The sequence below is a fragment of the Lissotriton helveticus genome, chromosome 8 (assembly GCF_964261635.1).
Source record: "Lissotriton helveticus chromosome 8, aLisHel1.1, whole genome shotgun sequence".
Classification (NCBI taxonomy): Eukaryota; Metazoa; Chordata; class Amphibia; order Caudata; family Salamandridae; genus Lissotriton; species Lissotriton helveticus.
The window spans coordinates 146823536-146835299 of NC_136069.1; positions in this window are offsets into that span (position 1 = coordinate 146823536).

An 11764-nucleotide genomic window follows, 5' to 3' on the forward strand; every position below is an offset into this window, starting at 1 on the left:
TCTTATAATGAAATAATATTCTATTAAATAATGCTGATTCTCTCCCCTGTAAGGGGTTCCCGGCTGGGATTCCCCAAAATAATTTTACTTATAGTTATGCACTTTATTCACGTATTGCACTTTTTTTTTAGCACAATAGCACTTTCAATAATATGGACAATATCCCATATGACTATTATACATGTGACCAAATACCTTGATGGCAAAGTATTATGAAATTGATACAGATTTGTTGGGCTGTAAACAATAATGTATTAAGCAATTATAAGAAAAGAAGCTTTTCATTGCAATGTATTGTTATTTTTTTAATAATGATCATAATAATTATTGTTTTAGATATTATTTTGGGCAATGATACCAAAATATTGCATTGTTTTTTCCCCATAATATATTCCATGTGCAATGTTATTGTATTTATACAGATATTATCCACATTGCTATAATTACCATAGTAAAGTTGACTATGAGTAAGTCTGTTTTCTATACCAATGGCTATGACTTATGGTCAAGTGACACAAGACAAAAAGTGCTTTGATTGGTAGTTCACAATTTAAATGTTATGCACTCACAAATGCTTTTATCTGGTGAGCAAGGCGACAGGATCGCCGTAATGCGTCGGATCACGGCACCCTTGACACACTGAATTGAAATTAAAAAAAAAACTCTGCTGCATCCATTACCGGATTTGGTGTCCGTTCTCCTCCTGGGGAGTGCTGGCTTGTGCGGTGCGCTGTGGGAGCGTCAGCGTATATATATATATATATTCACAGAAAAAACCATAGGTTATAGACCATATATAGTTAGGAATTAGCATTTACAAAACCTTGAAAATTCACTGAAAAAACCATAGGTTATAGACCATATATAGTTAGGAATTAGCATTTAAAAAACCTTATTTTACTCACACAAAACCATTGAAATTCCATATATAGTTAGTTGCACTAACTATATATCGCGCACCCGTAATCCACTGCTGATGATGTCACATATTACATCATTCATGACATGGTCAGTGACATCACTGATGACATCACTGATGACATCTCAAATGACATCACTGATGACAACATCCAGTGATTATGTGTTTCTGTAAAGTTTAAATATGTTTTACATATTGAAGAATGAGTGGATGTATAAGTGTCTCAATGAAGGTTTTAGTAGGTGCGTGATTGACTGTATGAGTGAGTGATTAAATGCGTCTTACTAAATGCACGGGTTAGTGACTAAACTGTCTGAAAGTGTGCATCAGCATGTCTGTTGTTGTGCAAGCTGCTGCATGTGTTGATCAGTAGCTATATAAGTAGCTATATGGGTTATTGATTGGTTGCACAAGTATTTGTATGGGAGACTGAGAGTGTGTATGACTGGCTGGGAGGTGTGTGACTCTGTGCAGATCAATGTGTACTTGTATCAGTGATTCTATAAGAGAGTAAGTATGTGTTAGTATATGTTTTAAAATGTAAGGTACTCTATGTTTAACTGTGTAGATTAGAAAATGGAACTGTGATTGATTCTTTACAGGACTGACTAGGTGTGTGAGTAACTCCATGGATGAGTGGCAGAGTGTGAGTGTCTGTATAGGTGTATGAGTGCATATGATAGTGTTGTAAAGATGAGTGATTGTATGTATGAATGATTGTATGGGTGAATGAGTGAATGTGTGTGTAGACGTAGGAATCAGTGAGTGGGTATGTAGTAACTAGTATTGGTGTGTCAATGGTTTCAAAAATTATACTCTGTATTTAACACTGGGTGTAACAGAGGTTATATTAAAGTGTGAGGAGATGCATTGTATTGTCACATTAATGATATCATCATTGATGTGACCATTGATGTCAAATGAGATATCATCAGTGATGTCATTTGAGATGTCATCAGTGATGTCATCAGTGATGTCACTGACCATGTCATGAATGATGTAATATGTGACATCATCAGCAGTGGATTACGGGTGCGCGATATATAGTTAGTGCAACTAACTATATATGGAATTTCAATGGTTTTGTGTGAGTAAAATAAGGTTTTTTAAATGCTAATTCCTAACTATATATGGTCTATAACCTATGGTTTTTTCAGTGAATTTTCAAGGTTTTGTAAATGCTAATTCCTAACTATATATGGTCTATAACCTATGGTTTTTTCTGTGAATTTCATTGGTTTTTTAACAGCTAATATCTGTAGCTGTAAAATGTATTCTTCTTTAAATCCAAAAATATATTTTATATGTTTATGAATAATTTTTTTTTTTAAATATTTTTTTTTCTTCGTTCCCGCTTCGCGAATCGGGAAGCTTCCCGTTAGCTGACCTTGATGCCGCGAAATAGACCGCGAGCCGGTAAACGTTTCTTTACCGCAACTGCCGCGTTAGAAAACAACATCGTGACGCCTCCCGTCCGCATGACGTTTCGCGTTGTCGCGTGATACGTCATATGACGTGCTACGTTAGCGAACTCGTACGCTTACCGAGTCGCAAAGCACAGGTTTCTGGAAGCAAACCGGGAGGCCCTGCAAAGCGCGTAACGTAAACACAGCAGGTCATGTGACTTGGTAATAACACTTTTCATTGGTTCATTTCACTTTCGGTTTCCTAATGATGTAAGACTAGGTCATATGATCTAAAATGAACACTTTTCATTGGTTGAGAACTATTTTTTTTCCCAAATGGTGAAAATCCCTCCTTCTTTCCTCACTCTGACTTTCATCATTGTGAGAGAAAGACCCTTTGTTACCAGTGAGCAATGGCTTCTTTACTAGCTTCAGCTGGTGCTTCCCCACCACCTCCACCACATCCAAGGAAGAGTGGACCACCTGCTAAAGTTATAATTCAGCAAGAAGAGGAAGAAGAGGAACAGGACGACCTAGATAATCTCCCTATTATGGCCAGAAGATCTGTTGTACCGGAAGTAACGGGACCAGAGGGCAGGGAGATGGTGCCAAATATACAAACGAGATTTCGTGAAGTAAAACAAGTCTGCGTACATTGCAGTGGAATCATTTGCTACGCAGAAAGTAGCATCACTCTGATCAACAGAGCTATTAACAATCATGCTCATGTTTGTCCGAAACTCCCCAAACAATAAATTCTTTTTTTTGTTTTCTTCCTCCTGTTGAGCCCTTTACAATGAATCGTTTTCGTTGCCCCCTCCGAAAAAAAAACAAAAAAAATATAAAACTGTTCAGAAAAATTCAAAAAAAGTAAAAAAATGTTCAGAAAAATAATAAAAAAAATATAAAACAACAAAAACAATTTAAAAAAAAGTTCTTTTCAGAACTACCTCCCCGTTATAAAAAAATTGGTACAATATTTGCAACTGTGCCAACCTCTATTTCTCTTAGTTCGCTTCCCAGTTCGCTCCCCGGTACGCGAACCGGAAGCGAACCAAAAAATTTTTTTTATAAAAAAGAACAGTAAGTATAAGGGAAGGAAACAGACAGTTATGTTAAAAGAAAGACAGCTATAGGGGAGTAAACTAGAGATACTATTACCCGTAATCCACTGCTGATGATGTCACATATTACATCATTCATGACATGCTCAGTGACATCATCAGCAGAGGATTGCGGGTAACAGTATCCCTAGTTTATTCCCTATAGCTGTGTTTCTTTTAACATAACTGTCTGTTTCCTTCCCTTATACTTACTGTTCTTTTAAAAAAATTTTTTTTAGATCTGTCAGAAACAGTGAAAGTAATGAAATATAAAAGACTACGTAGAATATGAGCACTGTATGCAACAACTTTGACACTGACAGAAGCCTCACCTTCTCCATGCCTCCTACACAGTTCTACATGTACATCATAAATGCAAACAGAACAGAATTAATTATACATGTTAAATGGTTTATTTTTGCTGTTCTCAGAATGTATCAAATTTCACTAAAACAGTGACTTGAAGGTATTCATCATATAACAGCGGGGAAAAAAAAACACAATCAAAATGATTGTGTTTAAAAAACCCATACATTACAAATCAGAATTCAGAACTCCTTAAAGTTAACTTACTTTCCATGACGGCCAAGGATGTCCTATGAACAGCTTACACTCTGTTGTGCTGTTATTACTTTCAACCCGCCACTTTCTGAAAGAAAACCTCCATCGTTTTCAAAAACATGTTACATACAATAAATGACTTCTCGCTCTCTACCACACGATTCCACAAGGCCAAATCGTGTCAGAGCCATGTATAACTCTTGGATTTCTTGTAAGCCAATCCCGTCTTTTCGCATTTCCGCAACTTTCAGAATTAAAATGTTGAAGATCATTTACACAATCCTGGACTAGTAATATCTTCCCCTTCTTGCTCAATCATGTTCTACATTTCCTATCACACTGATACTGCTTACTATGAAGCAGACTTACACTACCTTTATGACTAGTACAATTATTTAATTCTCTACATCACTTTTAATCACAAAGCAATGTAAAACAGTAGACAGCATTGCAGACTTACATTCCCTCTACTCCATGTTTTGATTCGCTGCTTCAATTAGCTTATAAAAAGAAATAGTTTTTCTGAACTCATTCAAAGTGCACGTATTTCTCAATAACGTCCAGTGTTATGGTAAAAAGTTATGTCTCTGTACTACACTTATCCTCAAGGCCAAATAGTGTAGGAGCCATGAGAACTTCTTGAAATTCCTCAGAGCACATCCCGAGATTCTTTCCCTAAAATTTTGGTTTTAAAAACACCAGGTAAGAGTTTTTAAGGTCATATGGCAATTTTATTTTGAAAATTAAAACAGAATCATTGCAGAATGACCAGCCATTTCTACACTTTAAATAAGCTGTATAATGTCCTGATGTTATTGAAGGACCATCATGATATATAATTGCTACAGTTACAAAAGTCCTTCCTGATATTGACAACTGTGAAGCCACAAAATTTTTAATTAAAGTTGTCAATTTTGTTCCATCAGGCCTACATCGTTGGAACATTAAAATGACATACTGGCCATATGTTCGTATAAATAAAGTGGACATCATTTCAGATTTACATTGGCTACACTCCATGTTGTGATCAGCTGCTTTTACTAGCTTATTAAAAGAGACTGATTTACTGTCTGGCAAAGTTAAATATATAAATCTTTCTGAGTCTACACTAGTAGTAGCTGATACCCTACAGTTCTCGCAGTCATGCTGCCATTGATAAGAAAGCCCAAACAGGTGATCTACATCTACACCTTCATCATGCAATACATCAAGCATATACATTAAAAACTCCTGACAATCTTGCTGACTATTTTGAGAGAATTGTGTTTGGCCTGAACATCTGTCTAACAGATTTCGAATTTCAGACACACTTTCTATGTTTGTTCTATCAGTGCTACATTTCTCTAACACAGAATTTAACAAACTGCAAAATCTTTGATCCGAATTGACCACAATCTGTTCTTTTAAAGTTTCTAGAGAAAAGACAACATTAACCACTACATTAGCATAGCAGTTGACACCAGAACTGTTTTCAAATTGAAAACCAACAACATCTTCAACAGAATCCTTTTTGTTTCTGCTTATAATTTCAGGTTCATCAACTTTTTGTCTTTTTGCTACAACCTCCCCAGTATTGGTCACATTTCTTCGTTTCCGGCCTACCACACGTTTCTCAAACAAAGGATACTGAGGCAAATGTGGCGCATACTCTCTTCTCAACCTATTGTATTCCTTAACACAATCTAGATCCGCACAAATGTTTGTGACATCACACTCAATCAAGTACAATCCCGATAAAGTCCTAACTCGTGACAATGCCACATATGCCATACCCTCCTTGAACACAGAACTGCCAATATTCACCAATGCACAGTCTACACTTAAACCTTGCGATTTATGGATTGTCACCGCATATGCCAAGCAAACAGGAAACTGCTTACGACGAACATATAAGTCTTTTACAAGCAAAAATCTAGCAGAACAACGAGCAATTAGCTGTACTTCCTCAATGCCATCAAATTTAATTTTTAAAAATTCAATTCCATCTCTATTTCTGTATTTCACAAAATCAACAACATTACCCATTGATCCATTTACCAGACCTCTTTCAACATGTAAATTCCTTCTTAAAATTATACGGCAGTTCAAGCACACATTCAGAGTCTTTTCAAAACCCGCAGTTTTAGATATACTCTTCTCTAATGAATCCAATTTTGTTTTCAGATTCTCAGACAAAATAATTGTTGATCCCATATGCTCTACTCTGTCAATAGCTTCCAATTTCACAATCTCTTGCTTTTCTAAATGCAACATTTTGTTGTTGAATTTGGCACATTCTGCAAGAGTTGGCATCAAACATATTCCAGATTTTTTCTCAGTAACTTTCTGAAAAATATTCTCAGGCACAACATCTTCGTCTGGATATAAATTTGTCAGTAATCGTGCATGTAAAGCTTCTTTCCCATGCTCGGTCACTTTTCCAATTCTAACATCTTGTAGAATAGTCTTGTAAACTTCATCCTTTGCCTGACGCATATTTTCATGCAGTTCAGCATAATTGAAGTTTAACCATATATTGACGTTGCCAATACTCCCTAAGCACTTCCTGGTATCTTCATGCGTGAGCATTTTGAACACAGGTTGCCCTTTCACTGGTGTCAGCTGCAGAAGATCTCCAAAAACAATGATGTGTTTGCCACCAAATAACACATCATACTCTGTTTTGAGAACTTCTTGCATTCTCAAATGCACAAAGGCAAGCATAACATTGGAAACCATGCTTACTTCGTCAATGATAAGAAGTTTCATTTTCCTCAAGACTCTTGAAACTTCAAAACAAGCATCTCCAGATAGCTTGTGATATTCTAATTTGTTGTCATGCTCCACTGGCAGCATCAGTAAACGATGTAAAGTAATCCCTTTAATGTTATGTGCTGCCAGTCCAGTTGGAGCGGTGACAACACAAGACAGCGATGACTCTGTCCTTTCCTGCAAATAACATGAAATTGCTTTAATAAGGAAACTTTTTCCAGTTCCCGCTTCTCCACTCACGTACAGTCGGACAGGCTTCAACGACGTACATGAGCACTCTTTCTTATCATGACTTAATCCATGATCAATTTGCATGGTAAGTTCGTCATATATTTTCCTCTGCTCAACGTTGAGTTGTCTTTCCAACTCTTCTAAGTTAACCGCATCCTCCTGAGCATGTGCCATGGCTCTTTCCACTTCATTCATAGCAGTGGCAGCTTCATTTTCGATAAGAGGTCCTCCTAGTGGATCCTGACTGAATGAAGCAGAACTCTGACTGTCCTGAGAACTGTCTCTGGCAATCTCGGCTGCAATCGTTGCTTCCTGCTCAATTTCCACATTCAACATTTCTACATATTTGGGAAAAGCAGGACATTCTATGGTCTCCTTGGCAGCATTGAAAGAGTCTTCGTAACAGAGGAAATCTCCAAGCAGTTCCTCTTCTGCACGCCAAGGCTTAAAAAGTTGCAAAAGTGCTAAATAGAAAAACTCCTTTTTTTCACGAGATTCGCCACTCAATTTTCGATGGTTTATCAAGTGGCATTTTCTTTGCTTGACCAGACATCCCTCACTTCCTATTACAGCATACACTCCTTTCTCAGTATCTTCTTTGATGTTCCTCTTGAATATGTAATTTTGCAGAACCTCATACAGACAAACATTCTCGAGGTGACTGCTTCGATTTGGATAATATGTATCCAACATGTTGCTCTTCAAAATGTCGGTACTGTTTGGCTCCTTTTCCGCCAAATACTCAATTTCCCGCACAGGTTTCAGAACTCGATTACGCGTTGCAGCAAGACCAACACTCGCCCAAACGATACTCCTGGACTTGGCATAGAGACTTGCTGAAGACAACCGGTCAGAACATTCGTAAGCTCCGATTTCTCGATGCGACAACATCTTCAGACTGAAACTGTACAACTTCTTGCTGAGGCTCTTTTCATGGGAAATGTCCTCCCACATATCCTTCAATTCTGTCTTCTCTTTTTTGGTGATGTAAGATGTCACATACCTAGCCACAGCCATACAGTTATCAGCCACAAACTGTATATCCATGTTAGCATTCCACATGGACAAAATCACCGGGTTGTAGTCGTTGATGTACTTAGACTCTTCGTTCCTCTTCAAATTGTATGTGTTTTTAGGTGATTTCTTCATCACATTATGTCGCAGCGAAGACATCAAACTGTTCACTCTTCCTTTAGAAATCACCGATCGTGGAAAGCCGAAACGACATTTGGTGTAGAACTTGTCTTTGTTCCGGAATTTACGACGACAGTACTTTCCACATCGATGGCTTTGGAAACGTAGAACTTTTTCTCTTAGGCTTTTTTTCTCCTTTGCGTTTGGAACAGCACACGTAGAATACTGTTCTATGAAACTCATCACTGAGTCGTCTGCATCCGTTCCAAATTTAGGTGCATCCTTGATCCACAGCAACATATGTATATGAGGAGCACCTCTTGCTTGGTACTCCTTCCTCCAGAAGAAATCCAACACCTCTCCAAGAGGTGGATTCTTCTTATTCATGATGAAAGACATCATACCTTCAAATCTATGATTGAAGTACCTACATACATTGACTGGATCCAAAGAGCACAGTTCTCCGGGTGTCTTGAATTCGATGTTTTCTACGTTAGCATTTGCCTCTCGTAGAAATTCAAGTAAGTCTTCCCAGCCATACTCAGCACAGCTCAAAGTGAGGAACCATGTGGGAGTTCCTAAGTTCCTCAGCATACATTTTAAATCACCATGACGACGGTACCAGTACTCATTAGTACCACGCTGACACGCCATGAGATTAATCAGGTGAGAATCCAAAATACTGTCTTGGACATTGACTTTATCCATAAAGTCACTTGCCGAGATGTTTTGCATGTGTATACCACTTTTCAAGATGTGGTTCACTGCATATGACAGTCCAGACAGATCGCTTTCAAACAGGAGATGAAACAAATAAGGAATGCATTGTCGAAACCTAGGATCTCCTGCATACAATCGCAAAGTCCGGTATTCAGAAGCAGGAATTTGATGAGGTCGCTCATCATATCTTCCTCCCTGACCTGTTGGAAAAAGCTGTGGGAAACACCGAGCTTCCAAACTTTCCTCCCAAACACTAATGGGACTCCCTTTCGCTTGTTTCATTTGAAACAACTCAATAGCATTCCCCATGACTTCCTTGGAATGCAAAGGATGAACACTATAATGTTCATATATTTCTTCACTAGTACAGGGTTCTACTTTCTCAATTTGACCAGCACACAAATCGCTATCCTCTTCCTCACTTACTTCCTCTTCTGCAACATATACATTTTTATAGTATTTATTATATTTTTTCAAATACAATGTTGCCCTTTTGACTTTCCTAACATCTACTAAATCTTGCCATATTTTCTTATTCTTTGTCGGAACCCCATTAACTAAGATAACCAGAGGTTCCTCTTCCACTTTTTCTACTCCAATTGTGTTAATGTTTTTCTTCAAATCTAGAGGCAAATAAACAACTCTTCCCTTTAATCCTCTCTGTAAATCTGATGGAGGCAATTTCCCTGTCTTTGGCTCCATTCTTACAATAGCCTGAAAGGGATGGATACTTTGAATCAAAATAGATTCATAAGTATTTAAATCCTTCAATTCAGAAGGAATTTCAACCAATTCCAGATTATTATGAACTGCTCTAGCAGGCATCTGGTTTTGATTTAATTTGTTACAACAATAAGTACACACACGTTGATCCAATCCCAAATCAAAACAATTTTCTACCATCAAGTATGTTGTAAAATCCTTCCATTCACTATTATTTTCCCTTTCACTTTTTCCATATAAATCCACTAACTTAGTCTGATTCTTATAATAAGTGCGTCGACAACACACACAAGTGAAATTTGGCCTCTCACTTGATTTCACCTCAAACGTCGCAATTTCCCTCTGGAAATTATCTGTACTGGAAACCTGTACACTATCTTCCACATTACTCTCTTCTTCTTGGTCAATTTCAACATTCTCCTCTTTACTTCCAAAGTAACAAAACTCAATTTCTTCACATATATTCTTCACATCTATTTCAGAACCATGCAAAAGAGCAGCGCATAATTGTTTTAGCATAATTGCTGGACTCTTAGCATAATACAACATTCTAACTAATTTCCTCACTTTATTATGATGCACTGCTAGCATCCTGAAATGATGAAAAACACTCTGGCATACTCTCCTGGAAAGACAAGCCAGTGAATGACCATGCAAACCTATCACTTCTCTCACTCTGCAAGGATCTAATTCTTGCAACAACTTCATTTTCTGCTTCAAACTTTTCTTACTAAATGACCGTATAAAATCACAAAGCAAATTGATGGAATCCTGTCGTACACTGCAAATACTACTACACTTCCAGGTGTACACAGGACCCTTAGGACGTCTCCCTAAAACCTCATTACCTAACACCTCTTCTATCTCTGTTCTCACAAGTTTTTCTTTTTCAACTGGACAACCATCTTTCACTTCATAAGCTCGACCACTGGTGTCAACTGCATGCACCAAATCATTATCCTGGAAATAACTCTCCTCATTAAAAAATGCCTCAGAGCTTGAACTATGCATCCATTCTCCAGAAAAAACTTCACAAAAATTACTACGATTAACTATTCTCTTCCATCTACTATTTCTTTTGAAATCATAAATTACCTTGTTTAGCTTCCTAATTCTATTGATTGTCAAAATAAATAACTTACGTTTAATTTCAAATGCCTGATCAATAACTTTCTCAACTATTTTTTTTCTCTTATAAAAAACCACTTTCTGCTGACCTTTCTTAATATTTTTTAACAAATTCCCAATTATCCTGTTGCGGAACATTCGTTTACGAATATCCCTAAACTTTTGTTTCCTTCTACTTTCATGCATAGAGTTATCTCTTACTCTAGCAGTAACATTTCTCATTGGCCTTTCCTTACCATTTGAATTCGGTCTCCTTTTCTGGAGTGAAACATTTTCTGTAGTAATATTTTTTTTACTACACATATTTCTTATGACTGTTTTTCGACTCTTACCCGGTGCTTTCTTGGTGACTTGACAAATCTTTTTGTTAGAGGACTGCTGCAATATTCCATGCTCCTGCTGTCTTTGACGTTTTCCAGCCTTTCTTACTCTTTCTTTGCTAGGCATCCTAAAATCTTGAAATAATGTGCAGTTGAATCTGTGGTAAAATATAATAAAAAATGTTATTAACCACTATTACCCAACAGTAAATTAATAACAGTCATCAAAAACTTAACACACTACTTAAGTATATAATATACTGAAGCCTATCTCCAATTTTTCACTGAACAGGACTCATCTCTTCTTAACCTTGGATAAACCTCACCTACTCTGTGTCCCCTGCACATAATTAAATGTAAAGGGGCAGATTTATATTAACTAGCACATCCCCAGGGATGCACCAGTTAACGTGCACCGCTGCTCTGCCACCCACGGTGTGCCGCATTTACAATCAGATAGGACAAAGCTACATCAAAACCCTGCGCCTGCTTGAAGCAGGCATAGATCTTGACGCAGGTAGGCTGAAAGCTAAAGCAACAACTAAGTGTCGTGTGCAGAAGTTACAAAAAAGGAAAAATGGCGTTTAAACCAGTAATGAGACCATGCTAACGTAATACAGAGTAAAAATATCCAGGATCTACATCAGTTTGGGGTTCACGAACCTGGCAGGTACAAGGCACTGAGGCTTTCCACCGTGCATGTCTCATCCCAAAACATATGTTGTTTGTGAATGAAACAATTTCCCAGACCAAATGCTTTGGATTGGC